The sequence below is a fragment of the Bemisia tabaci genome, chromosome 1, assembly GCF_918797505.1.
Source record: "Bemisia tabaci chromosome 1, PGI_BMITA_v3".
Lineage (NCBI taxonomy): Eukaryota > Metazoa > Arthropoda > Insecta > Hemiptera > Aleyrodidae > Bemisia > Bemisia tabaci.
The window spans coordinates 26,768,635-26,790,605 of NC_092793.1; the positions used below are offsets into that span (position 1 = coordinate 26,768,635).

The 21,971-nt window shown below is 40.1% G+C and overlaps 1 protein-coding gene across 1 annotated transcript in view; it reads left to right on the forward strand.

Annotated features, from left to right (window-relative positions):
- The window catches only part of LOC109041300 (uncharacterized), a 134,752-nt gene that overhangs the window by 72,451 nt on the left and 40,330 nt on the right, over positions 1–21,971 (forward strand). Inside the window, exon 2 of the mRNA XM_019057604.2 lies at positions 19,236–19,302. The gene's annotated coding sequence lies outside the window, so the exon portion shown is untranslated. The remainder of the gene's footprint in view (positions 1–19,235; positions 19,303–21,971) is intronic.

The following is a 21,971-nucleotide window of genomic DNA, read 5'->3' on the forward strand; positions in this document are numbered from 1 at the left end:
CTCGGATGTGCAAAAAGATTTCGGGGAACAATAATGGACTTTGTTTACTGCCGGGTGGGGTTAAACACGGTAACGGTGAACGAAACTTAAACTTACTGGGGACTAGTATAGCGGGAAGAGGAAGGGGAAGGGAGAGATTTACTCTAAATTCATTGAAATGCTGATTTAAATAAATTACTGAAGTAATTATATACTTTCGAGGAAATAACACTACATTTTTAAAGGTAGCGAACCCAATAATTGCATAATATTTTTACATCTCCGGGACATTGAATGCGCTTTGCACCCGCTCTTTCCAAGAAAATCTACGTTATACGCCCAAGAATTGCCTGGTAAGAATTTATTATTATATTCGAGTCATTTTCCACATCGCTAATTTTTCCGCGGCATATCGTCCAATGTTTAGAGATTTCCCCCTCCCTTTCCCAAACGTAAATAGCTGAAGAAAAGAAGCTTGGTATTGAATATTCAACTACGCATGGGAAATCTTTCCGGGAAGACATTTTGCATTTTTGCATATCAATTCCCGCGAAAATCGGTCTTTCACGTCATAAATCTCTTATACGAGCGTGTATTTATCATCTCCAGTGGGCGTTCAAACCGACTTGAGTGCTTGTTACGAAGCATCATATACACATGTCTGCCAAGATTAAATATTCTAAGGTATATCATAGTCCTCAGCTCTTCCATCACTTTGATTCGTAGACAGTTTTATTGAGTTTTTGAGACGACAGTTTTATGGTCGGTTATGAGCGGCTAAACGCCATCCACGCTACGAGTAGTAAGGGGATTTATTTCTGCTGTATCAATTACCGACGAGTCATTTATTGGTCGAAATGAGAGGACGAGCACCTTATTTGTTTCAAGGCTTTAGCCTTCTCTTCACCGCATGTTGCATCCACGCAATAATGGTTCATATATTCACCCTCACCTTCCATTAACCATCTTTCCTGAGAACCAAGAAGCGTACTTGCTCCTGCAGATAATTTTAAATGCGGTAAAGAAAACCTCTTTGATCAAAGGTTTCAGGAGAGGCAAAATGTTCATTCGATTGGTCGCGTTCGGATTTCCGTTCTTCTTCAGCCTTCAGCACTGCCGTGCTAAGGAAGAACGCCGTATGAACCTTCAGGCGTTGTCAAATTTACTTTGATAAAACACGAATTTCTTGGTAAACGTATGAATATTTTTCTCCCAATTTTTCAGTTAATTTTGCTCGCAATTCCACCGAAAAGTCCTGAAAATTTCAAGGTAAAATATTCATAACTTTCCTAAAAAATGAACATTTTATCGAAGGAAATTTGACAACTTCTGAATGTTCATACGATGTTTTTCCTTAGCACGGTGGAGTAGCCGACAGACGTCATCTTAAATTTGATAAATACAATTGAAGGACCGGCTTACAAAGGAATAGAAGCCACAAAACTCCCCCCAAAAAAAGGACCGGCTGTTCTTGGATTGTATGGTTTATAAGTTGGAAAGAAATTAATAATTTTAATTGAAACTGCGCTAGTCGGTTGAGTATGGCGCAGCAGAAGAACTGAAGACTGAGTCTGCGTGGTGGTTGCATATGACTACGCGTCAATTTGATTGATTGAGCGCACTGACTTCGGTGATTTTAGTACGCTCAGGGTTCATACATCAGTCCAGCTGCGCGCGCCGCAAACTTCCGAACTGTTGCCAGATTGATCGCCCCCTTTAAAGACGCTATTACTGCTACGTCACAGATAGGCTATATATTGACATAAGTCCTGCTCTTGTTTGGATCGACATAACGGTTTAAAGGAAGATCCTTATAGTGACGTTACAATTAATTGGGCGAGTATACACAGATTATGGGTTTATAATCAAGTGAAGGATTGTTAAGATTCAGAGAAATTATGGTATTATCACTATCGAGAGGATTATGTAGATGGACGGCCGAAGTAAAATGGGACTTAATTCAGAAGAGGCTTATAACTCAATGGAGACCCAAGCCCCAACTCTGCTTGGCACACAGAGAGAGGAACCCAAACCACGTCAGTCCAGCTAGTACTAACGACTCAGCCAGCGATCTGATTTTTATTTGTTTGATAGATCAATTTCGGACAAATTAAGAGCAAATGGATTTGTTTCTTTAGTAGTTTCTTGTCGCTCTCAGTATAATACTTGTAGTGTGAAGGAAACACCAAGTAAAATTTTAACACATTGGATCGGTCTTTATCATCTGTTTTTTCCTTAAAGTTTTAACTGCGTCTCAAGAAGCTTCCTCGTTACGATGAAAAATTTCAGACCCTGATAGACTCGTTTTCTTGGTGCAATTTTGATGCAAAATGTCACGCAGTATATTTTTGAAAACAGGGTGTGTCCAGGTCGCGTGCTTTTTCACTGCAACTGCATGAATTTTAACCAAGAGTGAATTACTACGAAGACATTCAGAACAAACGGTGATGCCATGAGACCAAACTTGAAACTAGAAAATAAATAATTTGATGGATTTTTTCAATTCGTTGATTATGACACTTAAAAATTTTTCAATTGCAGTGACATTAAAATTTCCGACTAAATGAGTCCAAAAATGTCCTGTTATTCTTTGATTTGAACGAGTTTACGAAAGTAGCAGCTCGACTTTTAAGAATGCACTTTCAACTGGTTTTTGTAACCTTTTTGAATCTTAAGGCGCCGTCGGTTTGATGTGTCTAGACTTTGTGCAAAGAACGTTTAATTTATTCGTTCATTCTTTAATAAGCGTTGTTCCTTTGATTTTTTTCTTTTTTTCCGCTTAATTATTAACTCTGACGATATTTATCACGTGTAAATACAGTGCTTCATAAACCTGAATTGAAGAGGTTTTAACATTTTTTAGGAATGTGGGGTTGTCTATACATTATGTATTGCAATGTTTAAACCCAACCCTTGCAATGCAACTGTAACGCTGGCCCAAACACCCCCAAAATAATTTCGTAAAATTTGCCTCGATAATCCTTTCTGAAAAAACCTTCCGTCAAAATTGACATGCCTGAACTCCGGGGAAAAAATGAACTTTTGAGACACTAAATTATAAGATCTAGATGTACTTAAGGAACAAATAGTTAAAAATATGTATCGTGAACAATAGAAGAGAAAAATAAATACTAAGGATAGTAAATACGGTAGTGAAAATATTATAAATCATTAAGAGGAGAAAAATTTGCAATCCAGAAAACATACTATTGCGTAACGCTGAGCTTGAGACCCTTGTCACGCGGACACAAAATTATGAAGATCCACCCACCCTTATAGCGCTACGTAATTAATGGACAACCCCTAATATCTTCGTATTGGGAATCTTCACTTTCCTCCGATCCTAAAGCATAAAGGTGCACTCACCTAATTTCATTAATTCCTTATAAAATTAAGAATGAAATACACAACGTAAAGGCCAATAAATCGGCATCATGGCAACCCCGCAGAACCGTGAAGAGCCCCTGTAGTAATGGAGTCAGCATAATGATTAATTCGTGGAAAGTTGTTAAAAGCCGCCTACGAGTCAGAGGCTCCACTACTCTCCACTTTATCGATACTCCGCACATACTCATCTAAAATCGAATCACAGATGACGTCCTAACTCAGCTGGGATAATATTCCTCGTCACTTAAATTCTCATCAAGCTCTCGCGATATACTTTTATTTCATTCCCTGCACTTAGCACGACCGAAAGTGCATAAAAGTATTTCAAACATTTCGCATAAGATGAAAGATGCTGTGGAAATAGGTCCGAGATACTAGTTACCATTCTCACCTCAGTGTGCGTCATGGGTGTAGTTCTTCGGGCTGGCCTCCCCTAGAACTTAAATGGTATCATCTATGAACCTTCCCCCCCCCCCCCCCCCCCCCAGACAATTTTCCTCCAAACCGGTGCTTGTCCTCGCTTCGTTGAAATATTATGCGCCAGGAAAAATGATAAAGTTTCAGTTGTTTTTCAAGAATTTTTACTCACGTCGATCCCTAAGTTTGCACTCAGCTAAATTTTGCGTGAAAATAGCTTAAAAATGCGTTTAAGAGAGGTTATTTTACCCAAAGCCCTCTCTCGCATCGAGAAGACCCTATCCCTTCTTGTACTCCAGTGGCGTGGCGTGCTTTGCGATACATCGATTGCGTTGCCATTTAAACCTACGGAAAAGGATCGATGAACAGGGTGTTCGCAGCGAACACCTTAATAATCGATTCTTTACCATAGGTTTAATTGGCATAACAATCAATACATCGCAATTCACGCCACGCCACTGCTGTACTCCCAGAACGGCTGTGCTTGCCCGACCATCTGTACGTATATATGCTAAAAGGAACTATATTCCACGCAACTCCTATGCACATAGTTCCTTTAAGCATAAATATTTCCATCTCATCAAAAATCTTGAGCTCAATGCTCATCGTTCTGGTTTTCACCTCCGTCATTAAGAGTAATGAACGTTATTTTCATAGCCGTGTTTTTTCATAAAACAAAACTATCAATTGGATCGCTTATTGCTACACTTGTTCGCGTCACTTTGAACACCATGGCATTTACTTTAAAATTAAAAAGAGGTTAAAAAATTCACTCATGACGGCTTTTTGCACTAAATAAAATTCGTAAGAAGTCGGTTTTTAACGTTTTTAAAGTTTCCTAAATTTTACGGTGAATTACAGTATTTATGCGGAAAACTCGCTCTTACATAAATTAAACCATGACTTGTTGTTTTATCTTAGTCATTAATTTTTGTCATTACGGTAAGTAAGATGGATACAAGCAGTCAATAGTCTTTACAATAAACAAATTCCTAGAATTTATTCTCACTTCTTATTTTTAAGGTAGGAGTGGAATATTCAGATCTTGAATTAATTTATTAAGACGGATGTTTAAAAACTGAAGCTCATAATGGAGATAGCAAAGTGTGGATGACCGTCAAAGTGGTTAGTACGTGCAAGGTTACCCACTAGACGTCAGATCTAGTTCAGGATGACCCCAACCAAGAGACGCGTCGCGCCGACACTAACACGGCAACGATGTCGGATTTTACTAAAACTACCAGATATGAAGCCACTTTTTATGCAGGATTCGGTCACTTTTACGGCGAAGTGATAACATGCTCCCAGGTAGACCATAACCTTATTTAGATTGACTCTTATTTCATGTATATCCACAAATGAGTCAAGCATTTCATCACTTTCCGCACCTTCACAAGTCGGCTACCTCTTTCCTGCTCTCCTCCACTGATGTGTTTGGAGATTCCGCCGCTAAATAGTTTTCGAATCTTTGATAATGCTTTTTAAAATTTTAGAATTTGCTTTAATCTGTCATGAGAGTTACCCGGTTTCGTTTCTTGGTCATCGTAATACAGATGAATCATATAACTTTTTGTCTTGAATTCTGATAATGTGATTAAAGTTTTGTTTCTTAAACCTTTTTTCCGTTGTTTCAGGTGAGGTCCGATACTGCAAATCTTAACTTACCTTTTCTCTACATGTAAGTTCATTTTATCGATAATCTTTCAAATTACTTCTGGCGTTTATTCAGGCTATTGTTAGCTTCCCTTCCCCTCTATTTCTCCCCCCTCCTTTTTCTTTTTGCTAATCTGGGAGATTTTTCTTGCGTGAGTATATTGGAGCGAAAAAAAAACCTCAGAAATCTGTCACCTTACATTCGTAATTTGCAGCCCACCCTCCTTCCCTCCCCCCCCCCCAAAAAAGAAGAAAAATTGCCACCATGAGTCGCGACTCACATGCCTGCCCATTTATTCGTTCCTGGAGAATCGCCTAGCTCTCATCGCGAAAAAAAACTCTTACTCAACTGCACATACACAATACAATGATCGAACATGCCAAATCACGATAATTTTGAGGAACCAGTTTTCAGATCACTTTGAGGTTCGTAAAGGAACGGCACTTCGCTGGAATTTCGTTTGAATGTTAACTGCACTACACAATTTCATGAGAGTTGCAGTTTTATTTTCTCTGCACCATCATAGCCAACGATACAAAATTAATTAAAAAAACGGATTCAACCTTAGCTGTCTCCTCTGGCAAAGGCGTCCAGCACCACTGCATCAATGCAACCAGTAGAGGGCGTGTGAACCTGGTCATGATCCATGTAATTAAGAGATCCACCATGGAAAAAATTAAGGTCGTGCACCGTATTAATTTATATTATTAAAGAGCAGGCTGAGTCGACTGTATCGGAAGGAAAATCTCGAACTCCGATTGTGGTATTGCTCTCGGCTATCGGGTTACATTTAGTGAAAGGAGGAAGGTGAGCCGTGATCGAGCTGTCACCGATTTGGACACCGATTCCATCGGCATTATTAATGCAGACCTAAACCCAATCAAAATTCGAACAATTTCGAGCCGACGCGACGTGGTGGTTGATCCACTTATGGCGCCGCGCCGCCGCGCTTTTTGCCTGCGCATCGCAGCACCGGCACGCGCCGCCGGCCGCTCCAGTCGCGTCACTCAGTTCGTCGCGTTATTGGTGGCTACCTTGTGGACGTCATAAGCCGGTGGAAGTGAGCACAGAGGCATTACTTATGGGCGTGTTTATGCTAAAAGGAACTATGTGCATAGCAGTGGCGTGGCGTGAATAATCGATTATCGATATCTCGCCATTTGAAGCTATGCTAAAGAATCGATTACTAAGGTGTTCGCTGCGAACACCCTGATAATCGATCTTTTTTCATAGGTTTAAATGGCACAGCAATCGATATATCGCATTTCACGCCACGCCACTGGAGCATAGGAATCGCGCACCCTGCCGTGCTGAGGAAAAACGCCGTATGAACATTCAGGCGTTGCCACATTTCCTTGAATAAAACACGAATTTCCGGTTTCAGGACATTTTGTCGACGATTCTTTGTCCGCGCACCTTTTTTGTCCAGTAGTTTACGCCCACACGTAAAATAAGCAACAGTGACTTGGTCCAAGCGTTATATTGTAGTCGGTATGTAAAATTTTATTGACAATATGAAATTGAGAGAGAAGGAGGTGTTGTTATGGTTGCTCATTTTCTAAATAAAATGTTACTTTCTCCTTTTGATTCATTTTTTTTTTTTTAAATTGTCATTGGTGAATACGTGGTTTTATTTCTATCCTTAAAATATTCGATGTACAATATACCTTACATATGTATAGGTACTTTTTTTTATTATTTTAATTTTATTTTTACGAAATTATTACTTCATTTTGTTAACATTTATATTTTTAAAACGTGACAAATATTAGTAAAACCTTTTCCAAGCGATGACATCGATAGTAATATCAATGAGCCGCAGTTGTGCCAAAAGAAACTGCAAAAATGAATAAAAGAGGAAAAAAAACCGAGAAGCACGCAATCTTTACTTTTAACCCAACTGTACATCGATCTTTTAGAGTCAAATACGTCAAATTTTGAGCGTTTGGTTGCGTTCACACCTCGCTGCAGCACAGTAAAAGCACAAAATTTAAAGTAAAAAATTATAGTGCCTTCGAAATCATAAAATTTGACACGGAACCATCAATATTTAAAAAGCACATTATCTTATTAACTCCTTTGATAAATTGATACATGTTTATTTATTTATTTATTTTTTCTTCTTTTTTTTCATCAATTTAAATGAGAATAATCAATGCAGAGTGTGCAAACATTTCAAAATCATCAGTTAAAAAACGCAGACTATGCTAGTATAAATATGAGAGCCTGACAGAGCAGAGCGACGTGCTGTCAGCGTGAGAGGCTCACTGGCGCCTACAAACCTAAGTGGATACTTCACGCATTGCACAGTGCTTGAAGTATCCACTTAGGTTTGTAGGCGCCAATGCGCGCTCCGCGCCGACCGCCCGTCCGCCGCGCCGTGCGGCGAAGCCTGAAGCAACTGTTTCACAACAGAGGTGTTGCACAGTATTATACGAAATTGAGCGTATTAAGAATCCTTAAGAAATCTAGATCTAGATCTAAATCTAAATCTAGAATCCTTAAGAAAAATCCTTAAGAATCCAGGCATCCTTTAAAAGTACAGATCTTTCCTCGCAAAATAAATCAAGATACTTATCGTACACAAGAAAAATCCAAGAGCCTTTAGCTGAGGCAAATCAAGAGGTTCATCCGCGGTTCAGGTATGACAAGGTGGGAATTTCTTGGAGGATATTAAGTCCTGTTGCACCAAAGAGGTGTAGAGAGTTTTAGTGAATTTTGTCCAATGGAATTGACGCTCCCTCATTTTTACCAAAAACCTCAATTATATATTATTCATTGGATCAAAAGCAAACCCTCGTTCTTCCAAGACATTATACATTTTCATCCAAAAACGTTTGGAGCAATTGTCGTTTGTGTTTACACGTGAACCAATTAACTTTGGATCTCAACTGGCACGTGGACCAAAAGCTCCGTGCCGAAAAAACGCGTGGACGTAAATTACTGGAAAAGACAAGTGCGCGGACAAAAAATCGTTAACGTAATGTCCTATAACCCGAATTTCCTGGTAAGCTTATTAATAGTTTCCATCCAATTTTTCAGAAAATTATGTTCTCAGTTTCACCTAAAGTTCCTGAAAATTAGGAGAAAATGTTCTTAAATTTCCTTAAAAATAAACATTTTCGTGAAGGAAATTTGGCAAATTCCGAATGTTCATACGGCGTTTTTCCTTAGAACGGTAGCATAGTTCCGCTCCGCGTCCCTACGTCCATATATTGTAAAGGCCCCGCACTGCCAGCATTCCTAGCGTGTAAAATTGACGTGGATGTCTAGGAATAAGAGGGTTCTGGACTCATTGAGTCACATAATATTAAGTCAACAAGTTCAATTCAAAACTTCTCCGAACTAGTTTTTTTCAAAATTACGACTTGGCGCGTCTCTGTTAAACACGGTTCTATTAATCCAGAGTTAGACTAGCTAACTATCAAGCCAACTGGATCGGCCTGCTACCGCACTTGGGTTGATAAAAACGCGAGAAATAAAAAGGTACAGGACACTCTAATCGGGCACTCTCGGTTAGAGTTGGCAAATTTCCTTATTTATTACGGATCCCACGAAAATCGGAGAAACTCTTGGCAACGCAACTTGGACGAAATGTTGTGAACATAGCTGATCAATAATAAACTAATTAGCAGAGCGGTTCGGAGCAGAGTTATAAAACTATCGTCTGGAGCCGCGTTCATGTGCGTATAAAAGGGCTCTCTTCCCGGGCCGCGCCGCGCGAGTTATGCGTGGTGTTGGTAGATTTACAAGTCCGGTTTCCATCGCAGAGGAGGAAGATAAGTACAGAAGCTTGTTCCGCTTGTAAGGATCACTCCATATTAAACTCGCCGGTAACATAATCATTCTTACCCCGCGAATAGACAAAATTTACCGAGCTGCCTGCGTTTTTGTCAGCCTCATACCGCATTCCAGCCCACCTTTTCTTGACCAATTGCATCCCATCCGCTCCCCGACCGTAAATATATCTGTTTCGCTTCTCGTTCGTATCTTTCAATTTTTGTTCTATCCTTGTTTCTCGTATGTTTCTCCTACGGAACAATTCGCCAGCGGGGAGATTGTTGAAATTGATAGACAAAGCGATAGACAAAGAAGACATAGGTAATATGAAACTATTATTGGTTGAAATTGTTGGTTCTTAAATGATCAACTAATGATCTCGTGGGTTGCCATTAGTTAGTCTAATACCTACCTCCTCTGTCCATTGCAACCCCCCTTTTCCAACAACATGATCCCTCCATATCCTCTTTTGTCTCCTTTGTCTATAACTTTGTATATCAATTTCAACGATCAGCCTGCTACTGATGAAGGACAATTCTATACGAATGTCAGGTCTCGCGCCATTTTCTTCTACTTTATTTTGTTCAATTCTCGTTTAGTCAACCGAAAATCTCCTTATTTCAAACGGTATTTCTGTTACTAATTTGAGTAGCTGCCCTGTCACATTGAAGAGATTTCCAGTTGAGTCAACGAGAATTCTCGCACGGGAATCAACATTTTATTACAGTGAGATAAATTTTAAATAATGAGTGATATTTGACCCGATAGAAGTTCCATAAGATGCACGAACTGTCTCAAACTCAATCTGCATATTTCAGTCCAGATCCGTCTAACAACACTTCTCCATGTCGCTTTGTTCACAGAATTACCAGAACAAGATATTTTTGTCAAAAAGTAGTCCAAAAGCCGACGCTCTGGCTGCCATAGGTTGTTAATCACAAACGCGAGGCTGTTTTTGAGAATTTATGAAACCAAAATAATATAGAAGGCCATCGAGTTCTTCTCTTTTTAGTCGCTCCTTAATTAGAAGATTCCGAGATCTGTCCCGGGCATACTCACTTATTTATGTCCTACAAGTAGCGGAACTCAAACACATCATGGAAATTCCTGGAATGTTGCGAGTCTGCGGTTTGAGATGGTTTTAAATTTAAAACTCTTGAAAAAATAGTTTCCTGATTTTGCGAGCGCGTGCAGATTGCTCTCAAAAGTTCGCGTTCGTCATATAGTCAGTCACTAGACAGATCAATTATTTATTATTTTTCAGAGACATTCAGCAACTTAGGTTGTTAAGATTCTTCACAGAATCTATGAAGCTCAGTACAAATGCAAAACATTTTTATTCTTAACTTAATGGAAGTGGAAAATTTCAAAATTTTGGTCGCACGCAGAGATCGGTGGAGCTAACAGTGTTTGTGTTCCTGTTGACTATTGAAGAGAAAATCTATGAACGGAAGTTCTGGAAGGCAAGACAGTCTATAGTTACGTGTTTGAAGGTAAGGGCGTTAAATTGCAAAAGCTAATGATGATGGGTTTATCTTATTTAGAGGGTACAAATTCAAGCATTTCTAATACGTATATTCTTATGCCTTCTTTAAACTTTCACTCAAACACGATAAGAGCAATAAAAATTAAAAATATTAAGTATTATAGCCAAAATACCAACGTTTTATGTAAGAAATTGCACAGTGCAACGGAGGGACATCGTCACATGAATCTATGAAAAACTTAAAACGTCAAAACGCGATTTTAATAATTGTTGATTATTTTCAAAACCTTAAAGCCGCCCTAAATATCAAGACAGTGTCTCAATATAATGGGTGCGGTATAAAAAAAGGATTGCATCACTGAAGTGCTTCGACGCGCGCTCATAGCAAGGAGCAAGAGACTCAAAAGGCCGTAATAAATAATATGTAATAATGGATGCAAACCACCTCTCCTCAAGTCATTTGACTAATTTGCATAACTATGAGTAATTACTAATTAGCTCGAATTTTGCATCATAGCTCGGACGTCTTCTTCATGTGCACTAATGGATGTTATTACAATCTCTAAATTTTGCCCTCGGAGGTCTTCTTCTCGCTGTGCTGCAAGAAAACCAGAACACCTTGAGCTCGTGCCCTCAGTGCCAAAATGATTGTTGTAAACACGGCCGCCGGAGATAAAGGCCTACGGATCGGACGGCTACACTCCCGTTCTAAGGTAAAACGCCGTATATGAACTTTCGGACATTGCCGCGTTTCCTCTCAAGAAAAACTCGCTTATAAAAAAAGTTAGAAATGATTTTGTCGAAATTTTCAGTTGAATTCGATAACATCGTGCAAAAAATGTTGCGAAAATTTCGAAATAAATTATACCTAGATATGCAGACGGTTTTTTTTTTGGTGGCAGAAATTTGGCTAGGTGTTCATACGGCGGTTTACTTGCACGGCAGTACACAGTGCGCTGCGCCGCATCAACGAGGAGGTCTCGCTCTTAAGCTGCACTTTTGGAGGACGCCACTCTATTTTCGTTCACATTGCCGAAGCTGGCATTGTTTCAACGGTCGATTTGGTTTCCAACGAGCTCCCCGATAGTGACTGAAATGATACGCAAATGTAGATCGCAACTCTCACTGTCCAATGTGCTTTTTGTGTGACCATGCTGCCCACGCATCCATCTGTTTCAAATGCTGCATAATGATACATATTTAACCACGCAATGTTTTTCTTCCCTCGTGTAATCTCTTCATAGACCAGCACTCTTTGCACCACCAAATTATCTCAATTTACTCTCATTCATTCCGATTCACCCCAATTCCAATCCGATATATTGGTGCATGTGATCTAGAAATTCCTCAGCGTGTAAATTATTAAGAAAAATTGACGACGGCGATACAAGTCGTCGTTTTCCTCACGAAAAAACACAACCACACTTCAATGTTGCCGAATTTCCCCTCGCAAATCCCATGTTTATGAGGGGGAAGCTCGGGCGTTTCTAACCAAAAATCTCACTGAATTATTTTCAGATCTTATTCAAAATTCAGAAAAATTTTGAAGAGAATTTGCACAGGTGCATTCTTGTAAAGAATTGAATTATTTGAGTCAATTTTACAATCTTGAAATTGAGTTACGTTCCTTCGTGTAGAAAACGACAAATACATTTTGAACCGCGTGATAAATGTAATAAATGGAAAATATAATAAATTTTTGTAATTTTGAACCGCTGAACGTCATTTTTTTTTTTTTTTTTATCCTGAAAACTCCATGAATCCTGAGAGGTCTCTATCAATATGAAATGGATCCTCCAGTGATAATATCCCTCCAGTGAATGAAACCTCATACTTCGTAATTTTGAACCGCTCAACGTCAATTTTTTTTTCCCCCTGAAAATTCCATGAATCCTGAGAGGTCTCCATCAATCTGAAATGGATCCTCTAGTGATAATATCCACCCTCAAAATGTGCTTTTCATAATAGCTGCTACTCCGATGAGGAATGGAACTACGGTTCTTTGCCCAGAATGCCCAATGCGAGTGCGAGATTCGTCGGTGGGGCCTGCGCTGAGGCCGGCATGGGCAGCCGGGCCGGTGCGGTAGCAGGTCATCAGTCAGAACGAAGACTATAGGCCACCCGATCAGAGTTTCGAGCCAGGATTATTATGCCGCTCTCATAATTTGCGTTGCCTTCAATCAATTGCATCTGCATCCCGAGCCACGGAGACGGCGGCCGGCCGGGCCGCTCATGTCGTGTTGCGTCCGCTGCTTACATACACCACGATAATTAATTTTAACGAGCCCAACCGTTTGATCTCAACCGAGCAATAAGCATCAAATTATTCGATCCATCAACAGCAACAGCCAACGTCCGACGCGTTGCTGCCGCCTCGTCGTGGGAGTCGGCGAGACTCGTTCGTTTGGAATTTAATTTTTTCGGTAAATCTTGCAACGTTGCAGCGCCAAACGCTGCTCCGGAGAGGACGCGAATCCTTCTGGAGGCGCAACTTGAAATCAGTTTATAATGAGTAGAGTCCCTCCCGCAGTCTCGCTCTTCGTGTTCCTCACAATGCCGCCAAACTCACCCGAAATACCCGCATGCATCTTACACGGAGGAAAAAACTTCGTGCGTGGGACCCGAAGTTGAGGTCATATGGATCTCTGAAGTTTTCGGATCACGTATCTAAAAACTTGAGGTCCAGTTGCCGAAGTTCGGGTTGGACATCTAGGCACTTCGGTATGTATCGGAGTACTTCAGATGTGTGACACGAACCCTTCGGTATACATCGAAGTACTTCGGATGTCTGGCCTGAACTTCGGCAGCTAGACCTCAAGTTTTTAGGTACGTGATCGGAAAACTTCAGAGATCCAGATGACCTCAACTTCGGGTCCCACGCACGAAGTTTTTTTCTCCGTGTAAAAATGGAATAAAGAATCAATGAAAAGCGAAACACCCATAAAAATCCCAGAAAATTCGAATGAATTGCCTCCCCCTAAACGCTATAATTCGCCGAATTATTTTCAAGGTTCATCCGGGCAATTGCAGTGGCCACTGTTGGGAGACGGGATTAGGGGATTGGACATTTCGAGATATTATAACACCAAAGATATTACACCCTGGAACGTTGGGGGTGGAGGATGGAAAGTTTGACCAAGTCGTTAAAGATCGAACTCTGCCGGGCTGAAGAGCTATTGCAATGGGAGATAGGATTCTTTGGGGGAAAAAATGATTCTAAAGAGAAAAATTAGATGATGACACAAATATCAAGAGCATTCAGATCTTTGGCAGTGAAGTGTGCCTATCGAAAAAGCCGTGCGTAGATTATTCTTGAGTCAACCGAAATGGGTTTCTGACGAAGATCGGCCAGAATCTGAAGAAGAGATCACGCAAGAAATATAAGAGAGCGTCTGGTCATGGAAGCTGAACAGATCATTTCATCATAAAATTATGACCAACAGCTTATCTCCTATGGTTATGTTAAAAGAATGGTGACTGACATGTTTTCGAAGAGGGTTGCCTAAATTAAGCTCCTCCGGGCGTGAAACTAAGGGGGATGCAAAGATAACTGTCGGTCGGAGGGAATTTAAGATGAAATTCAGAAACTTTTTTTTAGGTCTTGGAGGCTCCCTCGTCGCTTTTGTGACCTTCAGGCAGGGCCGGATTAAGGGGGTGGCCACGTGGGCCGCGGTCCATGAAGGCAAATTGTGAGGGGCGGCAAATTTTGCAATCTTTCTTAATATAGGTATCAAAAAAAAGAGAGAAAAAAGTCGGATTCAGAAAATAAATTATAATCGAGAAAAGGCGACAAAATCTCTCATTTTCTGAGAGTAATATTACGGTGATTTCTGATTTTGCCGTCTTTTGGTGGTACAAGAGACAGCTCCTTTACTTATAGTCGATTTAAGAGAGGAACCAAACACGCAATTTGACCTGGAGCGGAGTGGTGCAGAGATCAATGATAACGAGGACTAAGATGAAAAGGAGAAGCCCTCGGCGCGGCGGCGGCGGTCGGCATATAACGCATAGCGCCTACAAGACTGCATGAATGCTTCACGCATTGCGTCCAACACACCGCGGTCAGTAGCTGTCGGCTTGAAACGCATGGTGCCTACAAGACTGCATGAATACTTCACGCATTGCGCCAAACACAGTGCGGTCGGCGCGCAGCGGCGGAAGTTAAAATTATTATCCACATTTATGTTTGCTCTTTCATAATTTGTTCGTTTATTATAACTTATCGAAACTTTTGGGCGTTTTGTCCCAAAATTTTGTGAAACAACTCTCTTCACTTTGTAGCGAGATACAGCACACTTTAAACATTTTTGAAAGTAATGCTAAAACAATGTTTATTGTTTTTGGCCTTTTACCAATTTTTATCTCATCTTCATTTTTTGTTTCATCATGTTCGTTATACTACCGTTAATGTTTATCTCAAATACAACTATACATGAAAAATATGAATATTTCGGTGCTTCTATTCGTATGATTTGCTCTAAACCTTCCTTCTCTGCGAAACAGTCGACTTTCAAATAACAGAGTGAAACTTTCTATTAAAAATCTACATGTTATAAATCAAATGGCACTCTTTCTTTAGGAAGTTGGTGCGTTTCTAGGAACTTGAGCATTCAATGGTGCATCATGTTGAGCTGGCAACCTTATATAGGTGCCAATTTGACGTTATCTAATCGGTGATTTTAATCTTGAAAATCAAGAATCAAATCCCACTCTCTTTGTTTTCGGTTTCAATGGCCAAAATATCGGTGATATCCGAACCTACCCGGAACTAAATTGACCTGCTTTGCGGTAAGCAGTCCCATCCTCACAGAATTCTTAACAATCGCCGAGGATATATAATACACAACGCTCTTTTAACACATATTTAATGCACATGCTTCAAAAAATTTTCTATTTTTTATATTCATTTTTCTCGTTGACCTGTTCAACGGAATCATCTGCAGAGAGTATCTCTGAGAGAGAAGTATGTAAGAAGTATCTGCAGAGAGTACCTGTTCAGATAATATGTTTTGAAACCAATGTAGTGCTTTGCATTCAAAAGTTATATCTTTCTCAGCCGACTCCTCTACCATGAATAGTGCTGCAGGTGATAAACCGTCGAAGGTCAGGCAACAGCACCCTCCTATCTAAGATCTCTGCCTTTTTTTATTCCTAAGGATCTTCTATACTATAAACAAATGTACAATGTCTCTTAGAGATCCCACAACACTACTTTCTTTACAATAGGTAAGAAGTTACTTTTAGAGGTCAACGCTTAGTTCGCTTGATGATGACTAATGCACAAAAAGTCGAGTAAAATTTGGTCCAGAAATCTTAATCTGATTTGCAAAAGCTTGCCTAGCAAATTACTCACCCCCCACATTTATCAGTCATCATTAGGCGTATTCAATTTGAATTTTTGACCGACACGTCGCTCACTGAAAAAAAAGTCGTTTGAATCTAGAGTTCAGATTCTTAAAAACATTGACGAGAAAAAAAAAACTCTTGATTCAATCGGACTTTTCGCTTGAATCAAAAGGAAATCGGGCTAAATCAAGAGGCTCGGCTCTTCGATTCAAGGAAAAATCGGATTGAATCAAGAGTATTTTTTCTTGTCAATGTTATTAAGAGTCTGAACCCTAGATCCAAGCGACTCTTTTTTCCAGTGTATACAAATCAGCATCAGGCGAAGAGTCATTGGCCTCCGCATATAACTTGGACCTCACCCGATTAGATTCGTAGTTCGGGGTTTACAAATTTATAAAATGTATTGTACATCCCTACTGTCTTCATGAAGGCCCTAGATCCGCCGGGAGTTGGTTTGGTAGTTTTATAATCCAGTGCGGCACCGCTGGCTCCAGACTCGATAGTTCCCGATTGAGCGAGATTTCGACACGAAGCACTTTCGCTGTGGGCTTCTCGTTAACAATTATTTTCCTTTCGACACTGCACACTGCACAGTGCACAACGTCATCGTCCATCTCTCCACGTGCTCTGACCGGGGCTCAGCACAGAGGAGCCTGGCTACGGCCGTTACAGTGAAAAGAGCGGCCACAAAACGACTTGTTACAAGTAAAGTACACAATACCATTCGCGTTCACTCCTACGCGGCAGCAGCAAACGCCGCAAAAAGGACAATCCTCTTCCTCCACCGCATCTCCCCTCCCTTCTTCTCCAATCCTTCTCCTCCTTAACTCCCGCACCTCCAACGGCCCAACCGTTATAACAGCAATAGAACTATTTCGACCGAAATCTAGAACATACTTGCCGAGACTACGACACAGATACGTATTGCCATATTGTCATCAGGAAACAACGCACGAAACGCATTGCAACAAACCCAGGTTCGCATTGGTATTATAACTCGTGCTCTTTGAGTATGCATTAAATAAAAAAAATTGGGAAAATGCCAGGTTTTTGGCCTTTACTCATGTTCTACACATTTCTATGTTAAATTTCATTTTTATCGTATGTCTTTTTTCCAAGGTGTCTGTCCTTTCCTTATCTAATAGACTATGAATATGTGAACAGATTAATAATCCTCCCAAGTTACATAAAATCAGGATAATTTTAGCTGTATTCCTGACTTAATTTGGCGCAAGATGGAGGTATGGTTGCACCAGTCAGAGTACATGATTTAGTACACCATTAAGTAAATGGATGAGACACCTAGGATTCAGTCGATTCAACCAAATTTCTGGCTGACTCAACCATAATTCTCTCTGGCGCCAAATTAGCCAGGAATGCAGCTGAAATCAATGGTAACTATGGTTAGGTTGGTGATAAGTGGAGCAGGTGAAACAACCCTTTTTCACCCTCGTCCACCCTCTCTCCCCTACACGGAGAAAAAAACTTCATGAATGGGACCCGAAGTTGAGTTCATATGGATCTCTGAAGTTTTCAGATCACGCATCCAAAACTTGAGATCCAGCTGCCGAAGTTCGGATCAGATACCTGAAGTACTTCGGTATATACCGAGTACTTCAGATGTGTGACCCGAACCCTTCGGTATGTACCTAAGTACTTCAGATGTCTGGCCCGAACTTCAGCAGCTGGACCTCTAGTTTTCGGATGCGTGATCCGAAAACTTCAGAGATCCATATGACCTCAACTGCGGGTCCCATTCACGAAGTTTTTTTCTCCGTGGAGGGTCGCCGCTATTTTTTTCATCTTGTTAGTCTCTATGAGACCCAGTGGCCACACTCTCCCTGTAAAGGTGCTCTCGAATGATGATACAGCCACTAAATCAGTCTTCAGCTCTATTTAATTTCGTTGATGGGTACACAATTTGGCTTCAACGGACGTTGGCGATGCAGCGGCCGTTATCATTTAGCTGCCAATGTTTGACTCGTATTTCATTGCTACAAGGATATCACGGCTAATAGATGCACTGCTCGAATACTTGTCCGCATCGCCGCTCCGCGGCGGAGCGGGGCAGGGGCCGGCCGAGAAGACTCGGAGCTACAACGCCGAGAGGAGTGCCGCTAATCCCGGGGTCTCGCGCGCCCCACATCAAGAACAATCAAGTTTACAGCCTCCGCAGCCGCGGCCGAAGCCGTGCCGCCACCGATTAAAAGATGACATGCGCCTCCCCTTGGACCCCTTAATCTCCCCCTCCCCCCACGGGCCCCCGGCGATGTATCCTCGGAAAAATATGAGCTATAAATATCCATTGGCATTCGCGTTTTGCGCACAGGCGTGCATTCCGACTATTGCCCGCGAGACTTTGAACTTTGAGCTTTTGATAAGAACGCAGTGATTGTATTCTGATTGTTAGCTCCGAAAAAAGGCCAGTTTACCACCTATTGGCACAGAGTTGGCACTCTTTTTGCTGTGGCGTAAACAGTACGTATTTACATACAGCAAATCATAGCCGTAATCGACCATAAATTTGAGCTTCGAAATGGAATCTAGTGAATATCAGTGCAAAACTAAGGAGGAAAGCGTCCATCTCTCGCTTATTTCATTTGGTAATTCTAATTCCATCCAAAAAAATTTTGGGACTTCGCACTATTCTACCCTACCTACAATATTCGAGCCTGAGTTTCAGTTCTGTTTATCACATATACTTGTTTCAACTACGTACATATATGCTCGAGAGAGTTGCAAGCGTAAAGATTCATGGTACACGAAAAAATGGATTGCTGATTTCACAATTAATACATTGTTAAAAAAATATGTCCGACATGTTTCTATTGCACATTTTACGATTGTAAAAAGCTACTTTAACCACGGGGGTGGTTAAATCAGCATTTTCTTATTGTAAAATCTACATCTAAACATGTCGGACACTTTTTAAAACTACAAAATTGTTAAATCAGCGATGTTATCCAATTTATTGTCCAAATTTATTCCAATTTATATGTGCTTTAAAGCTGAATAAATAGCCTTAGGTAAGAGCTATTATTTATTAACGTGCTAGGGGAATGTGTAGTTATGACAGTTACTGCAATCCCTCCAATATTTTCGTAATTTTTAATTTTCATCTATAGTCGCAGTCTAAGTGTTATGATTGACAAGTCACTGACGGACTTAAAATTGTGTTTGTTTCAGAAAAGCTCCTCACAAGTAGAAAATGGGATTAGACAATATGAATATGAGCGTTCCTTCAATTATTTTTGTAAGTATGATTGAAAAACTTTAATTTATTTGAAAATACGGACAACCCTCTAGTTAGTTGAACTACTAGAAAACTTCCATCTTTTTTATTCGTTATTCGTCAACTTTACCTCGTTTTACTCGGAAAAAATTATCCGACCTATTTCAAATGTTGTCAATGCTCTTAAGGTTATATATCGTCAACGAGGTAAAATCATATACGCTCAGTCAGTATCTTGATCGTCCAATGTTGCATGGAATCAGTGAATCTCTGGATTCAGATCACTGTATAATTCTGAACCAGGTCAGTCCAATTTTGTACAATGTAGCTGAGGGCGTTACTGTTGAGGATTATAGTTGTTTTTTCTGTCTCTGCGTTGAAGTCTCCAATGCGTTACCACTGTAATTCAAAGAATAATCAATACTTTACTTAGATAGTGTGAATAAGACGACTAACACATTCAATTTTTATTTAATGAAACATGAAACAATAACATAATAATTATATTTTTTTCTGATGGGTTCCATCACTGTCACATAATTTTCAAAAAGACGGTGAAATAAATGTGGCCATCCTGCAAAAATAAGTGAGGAATACCCATGTTCGATTTAAACCAAACAAGAGAACTGAAAAGTAAACTTGCCTCGAAAGAGGGCAATCCGTGTTGGATGTACGGACACTCAACTTGAGAAATCATAATAAATATTTCTTAGATCTTAATTGGCCGGAGGATAGGTTTTTATCAGACACGATCATCTACCAAGTTCGAGAGAAGAATGGAACCAAGCTACCAAGTTCTTATTTCGCAGAGCGATGACGGTTGTGTAACGGCTGATGTATGAAGCCAGTCTGAGACGTCTGAAATAATTGGTCATGAGTAGTGAGTAAAAAATGAAAAAGAAGCGAAATTGCCGAAGGAAGGAAATGAAAAAAAGGATAATCAGATAGGAAAAGGAATGAATGATGAATGTAATAAACGCAACATAAAATAAAAAGCCGAGAGTTATGATAAAATAAATAAGGTTGATGATCGAGATGATTTTCTATCTAAAGGCATGTGGTTAGTTCGTTACTGTGGATAGCTGGACTTTGCCCGGCTGCGCTGTCCGGCATAATTGTGGCCACAGCTATAAGAGTAAAGAGTGAAGCCGCTTGGTTCTGCTGTAGGTATTACTTATGAAGCCAGCTATCAAAGCCTTGCGAGTAACGATCCCTTAAATCAGATTTCTATATTAGGTTCTCTGCTTCTGATTCTGCACTGGTGCTCTCCTTCGGACCAGATATAATCTGCGTGTGTCGTCACGGATAATATCTTCATCGAACCTTTAACTCTCATCTATAATGTTGCCAGATTGAACGCCGAGGCTCAGTTTTTGTACCCGGCAATCTCACTAAAAGTCGACGGTGGTAATTCAATGTTTAAAATAAATGACCCTTTATCAGCATGTTGACGGCTGAAGCAGAAAAATTCGTACCTCCATTATTACAGCGTTCCAGAATCTCCGATTATGCCGATCAAGTTAAGAAACTAATTAAAATGTCCTTTTGAAATTTTCTGAATTTTTATTGGCATGAGTAAAGAAAATGCACCTGAAATTTTTAGAACGATTGGAGGGAGATCAGTAAAAGAAGAAGAAAAATAAAAAAACATGAGCCGAGATTAGCAACGTAGCAATCAGAGACACTCGCATTTTTTGAGTTAAGCCAATGATATGTTCTCTGTGAATAGCTGTACATATTTCCTTTGATATCTACAAAAACCAAGACTTATTGCGTCCAGACTGCTTTAAGATGATTAATTATAAAAGAGAAACGGTACGCGAAGATATAAATCTTCTTGCGCCTCCTTCAAATAGATTAGTTTTTGAAGGAGGTGAAAACAATTATCAATTTCCAACTACTAAGTTTTTTGCTTTAGCGATACAAAATACTTTCAGAGACAATATTTCCCTTTTCTGTTTAGAAAAACCATTACAGACAACATTACATATGAGTTATTTCCTTTTCCTATGACTATAGGTGAAAAAAGTAAAGAAAATACGACTGTTTCGCACTTCCCTGAAAATAATAAATAGTTCGAACCGACAACAGTGCGATTGAATGTGCCAATTCTGCCGTTTAATTGGGGCTCAAGTCGTAAATGAATGTGCTAATACCCGCGGATTCTGTTTCTAATCATTGGCCGTAGATCTTGTTATTAAAACAACAAAGTTAACTGAAATTATCCGCGCGCGCATCCAACGATCATCAGATTTACGAGCGGAAAGTTATACGTAATGGTTTTTAATTGCTGCTAATAAGTATGATAAAAAGGAAATGCGCGACACTCTATTCAAAGTTTTCGTAAGGGTGAAGTACAGAGGTTCAAGTTACGTGTTTCCCATCAAAATATATGACAACCTATGCCGTCAGTGTCCATTGTAGATTATAGAGTGCGTGCCATCTTTTCTCAAAGCCTAAATTAGATCACTTTTTTCAATGAGGAGCCCGTAATCTTGGATCGTTTTAAAAACGATGCATCGATGGTGGAACTGCCAAACCACGTATCTCGGTTTGCGGCGTTGCGGACTTCCTGTCATACTTGATTTTTTTAATGGAGAACTACTCAACGTCGATTCTTGAAAAAGTTCGTGAATTTTCTTCTCTGTTCAAAGCAAACTCTGAGGAAACTTCAAAGAGCCATGTTGATT